This window comes from Ovis canadensis, chromosome 13 (genome assembly GCF_042477335.2).
Source record: "Ovis canadensis isolate MfBH-ARS-UI-01 breed Bighorn chromosome 13, ARS-UI_OviCan_v2, whole genome shotgun sequence".
Lineage (NCBI taxonomy): Eukaryota > Metazoa > Chordata > Mammalia > Artiodactyla > Bovidae > Ovis > Ovis canadensis.
This window is the reverse complement of record NC_091257.1, coordinates 64,792,124-64,796,767: the sequence shown is the minus strand read 5'-3', so window position 1 is coordinate 64,796,767 and position 4,644 is coordinate 64,792,124. Positions and strand designations below refer to the sequence as shown.

The following is a 4,644-nucleotide window of genomic DNA, read 5'->3' as shown; positions in this document are numbered from 1 at the left end:
ATCAGAAGAATAAAATGTGAATGAAAAAAGTCAAAATATTTTAAAAAAGGTGGGAGTTGATGTGATAAAAATTGAATAAATGCTTCCATTTTACAGTAAAGAATTAAAACATGATCTAGAGAAGACAAATCAATAAGCATATGATTTCACAGAGAAAACTAAGAACAAGAAGTAAGGAGGTGAATTGAGAGCAGAAGGAAAGATAATTTTAATATTTCATCACCTTTTTATTATTTTATTTTTATACATGAATTTACATTTTTATCTTTTAATGATTAGACATATTTTTTAAAGACTTGGAATAAAAATAAAAGACTTGGAATCCATATGTCAATAATATGCCCATATGCCTGGGTTATATTATTATAATTGATGAAAGTGATTTTCTTTTCTTTTTGAATTCCTAAATATTTTCACATAAACATTTATTATTTTATTACAAAAATAAATTTGTTTGCAATCATTTTTATTACAAATTTCAGAGTGAAGGAAAATAATGTATAAATTACTGCCTATAGACTGTAAATGCTGGTCTAAGCTAAGATCCCTTTAAGCACTAAAGCCCAGATTTTATATCAAAAGGCTATGGTCACAATTAAGCCCAAGAAAGTGTGACTATTCTCCCAAATGTTACACCAAACATGCAGCAGATATTTGTTTAACAAAGTTATTTGAAAATTTATCTAGAGTTACAAAGCCTTTCTCTCTATGCTCCCAGCTTGCAGTTTTTTTAATGCACTGTCTCATTCATGGGCAGAAAATATTATGGGGAGATAATAATCTGGGGGAAGAGTATAGTATAGTATTTAAGGTAATATGTTATCATATAGCACATGCATTTATCTTAAAGAGATAGAAGGAATATATTTAAAAATAAAGTAATGCATGATATGATCAGGATAGGTTATAAGGCAATTATTTTTTGAGCTAGGATTCCCATGCAAGCTTTCCAATATATTAAAAGATTAATCAAAATTAATTTAAAAGAATTAATCAAAATCAGTTTTCACTTTTTACAAAAATGGTTTCTGTTTATAAGTTAGTATCCCACCTTATTAATAAGTTAATTGTCTTTCTTATTGGAAATATAAAACTAGATACTTAAGATCTTAACTCATTTTATAAAATATGTAATTGGAAACAGGAAATTTTTCTATGTAACTCAAAGATAAGATTCAAAACACATTAAAGATAAAATATCTTAGGGAAAGAAAACAAAGAAATGCTGAAAAAGAGAGTTTGTATCTTCTGTAAGCCTTTGGGCAAATTTCTAGTGAACGAGATTTGGTCTAGAGAATTTATTTTGTCAAAGGAATAATGAACAAAGTATGTGAACTTTATTTCTTATAGTTCTGTCTTAGTCTTATGGTTATTGAGGTTAGCTAAGTGATTCTCACTGGTTCTCTCTACCTTGATTGCTTTGTCTTAAAATGTCCCAGACTGAGTTTCTATGACCCCGAGTACAACCAAATAAGACTGGCCTGTGAGAAATTAGTAAGATTTTTTGCATTAGTCCATGTCTCAGACAAAAGTTACATTCCCACTTATTTTAGAGCCTCTATTTCCCAGGGAATACACTTTCAACATCAGAAATAATAGGAAATTGAGAGATGAGCAAACATACAGCTGTTGAAAAACAGAAGAGAGGTATATTCCAAATGGGTGCTTTAATATCAGAAAAAAATCAATTTATACAGTTCTCCAATAATTCAAAAATGTATTCATTTGCTTCTTTATTTTAAAAATATGTACTGAAAATTTATTTATTTATTTAACAAGTTCATCATTTAATAAGTCTGAATTAATTTTCACCACATGGTATTGTAGACAGTCATCTGTTGAAACAGATTTCTTTTTAACAGATCTTAGTTTTAAAAAGTCATATACTGTGAATTATGTATAAACTGGTGGATAGTAAGTTAGTTCCTTTGTTTTGACTTATAAGCCTCAACTTCAGTGCAGAATAAAGAATGTAGACCAAAGAATGCATAATCGGTCACTCGTATAGAACAGTATTGTTTCTATAATTTGAAGCTTTCTGAATGGACGGGTTCAGACCTGATGTAACTGTAAAAAGATTACTTAATGAATAGACTATATGGAAATCATACAAAATGTAATTAACTTTAATTATTAATAGCTTAAACAGCACTATGTTACTAACTGCTATTCAAACTCAAAAACCTGGTTTTGAATCCCCATAAAGGTGACAGGTGTACACAACCATGCCACCTTGTACTTACTTAGGGGAGTGTCAATATATATTTCAACAGAAACTTTGGCTTCAGGAAAAAAGTCACAAACATTTAAAATAATGGCTTTAATCATCATTTTAAGTATACTGTAGGGGAAAGTGTGCTTTAATTAAATATACATACCAGTGATGCTGGCAAAGTTGAAAGTTACTCCTAATGTTGACAGCTATAAAAACTAGTTTGTACATAAGACAATGAATAAAAAACAAAAGCAATCACTTTGAAACAAAAAAGTTCACAGTGGTTTGTATCCAACAGTATGCATTTTATGACAATAACATGTACACATTGAGCACCCTAGGGCCTTCTTTATATCCTAAAGAAAATGAGCATTTACATTATTTATGGGCTGTACTGAATTTTAAAAAGATCAGTTGTACACTCACCCCTTAGACAGGGGGCACTGTCCTGAGTGTACAGCTTTAACAAGATTAATGTCGTTTGTAAAAGAAACAGGGAACTAAACAAAACATTTTTCCTTGGGAGTGGAGAATCTTTCATTTGCTGTTATAACCAGCAAATACCATTCATTAAGTCAAAAATGGAATGGGGAGCCCCACAAATACTATTTGAGCAAGCTGACCAATGCACATTACAGTTTTAAAAATGAAGGTTATGTACTATATGTTACAAGTCCCAACTAGGCAGTATCAAAATGACATCTATTTCTTTGCTTGTTTTGTGATCATATGCCTTGGAGGTGTGATGGGTCTTGTGGCATTCGGCTTCTTTTTCTCTGCAGGCTTTAAAATCTGAAAAGAACACATTAGTGTTGCATCCACACTCATCATGGCACCTGCATTGTCAAACTCTCCACAATAATTGGGCACAGAAAACAGAGTGACCAACTGCCTCTTTGCAAAACATTCATATCCATCTTCAACCATATAAGATCCAAATCATGCTTATGGAGAAATTTTGCAACCACTTCTGCACCAAATGTGAAGGACACTCCTCTGTCATTTTTACCCCAGCCTAAGACCTCTTTATCGGGGTCAGACCACAAAAGATCACAAAGAAGACCTTGATCTGGTACATCAGTTGGTCGCATAATTCACCGAATCTGCTCCATATATTGAAGATCTGGTGATAAACCTCCATGACAGCAGAATATTTTCTCATCCATGATGGCTGCTATTGGTAAACAGTTAAAGCAGTCTGTGAAAGTTTTCCATAGTTTAATGTTATATCTTCTTTTACATTCATCATAAAATCCATAAATTCTATTGATGCTGGCACATTCGTGGTTTCTAACCTCTGAGAAGAAAAAATTATCAGGATATTTGATTTTATAAGCCAACAAGAGGCAGATAGTCTCCAGTGATTGTTTTCCCCTGTCCACATAGTCCCCAAGAAACAGGTAATTGCTTTCTGGCCGGAAACCACCATACTCAAAATCACCACATATCTTGAGTGGTGCTTCAAGTTCTAGCAGGATAGGCTGACTGAGAAAGATCTCTCGGGACGTTAAGCACAGTCCTCTGATTTCATTCTCCTGTAGCTGGACATTCTTACCAGGCTTGGGCCCTCTCACTTCCAGCAGCCGTTGGATGATGCTGTCAATGTTGAGTGTATCTATATCTGCCATCGCCTTCCCACCGCCGACCTTCCCGCAGCGCCGCCACCAGCTCGCGCCCGTGATTCACACCTCCTTTACCACGCCGCGGGCACAAAGATAATGGTGGCGGCAGAACTGCCCCGCTCCCTGTTTCCCCCTTCTCTCCCCACTGGAACCACGAGCATGTACTGAAAATTTATATAGTGTCATTAATTTATTCAACAAACATATATTGAAAACTTACATAGGTCTTACTAAGTACCAGACAAATCTTCACATACTTTATTTTTTTAATATAAATTTATTTATTTTAATTGAAGGTTAATTACTTTACAATATTGTATTGGTTTTGCCACACATCAACATGAATTTGCCACGGGTAAAAGACAAAAATCCAACTTGGAATCACTAGAAAGAAATTTTGCCAAATGCCCTGCCTGATGTGGATCTGACATTCTACTTAATTTCTGTTGGGCGACTGGATTATGACCCTAGGATTTTCCAGTTATTAGCAAGCAGTTCTACAGTGAACAGCTGAACTTCATGGAACCACAAACCTACCATCTTGTTGATGTCTCCTACTTCAATGCCACCAGCTGAACCAAATCTCCAACACTCATCAAACCAAGCTGTGGCTGAACTGGCCTTTGGATTCCATGCAGAAGGAAAAAGACTAGTTCTCAGTAGGAAAAGGCTCTAAGCACGGGTCATTTCTCCAGCCCCTCCTTCCCTCACTTGCTTCTTCCTTCTCCTCACTTTATGCTAAAGTCTCTGAAACTTCGGGCCCAGGAGCAGCTCTTTATGGAAAGAATCTTCAAAAATAGATTGATT

At 34.5% G+C, this 4,644-nt stretch overlaps 1 pseudogene; it reads right to left on the bottom strand.

The window, feature by feature from the left end:
- Positions 1 to 1,904: 1,904 nt before the first annotated feature.
- LOC138417874 (serine/threonine-protein phosphatase PP1-gamma catalytic subunit-like) lies at positions 1,905 to 3,861 on the bottom strand (annotated as a pseudogene).
- Positions 3,862 to 4,644: the final 783 nt, after the last annotated feature.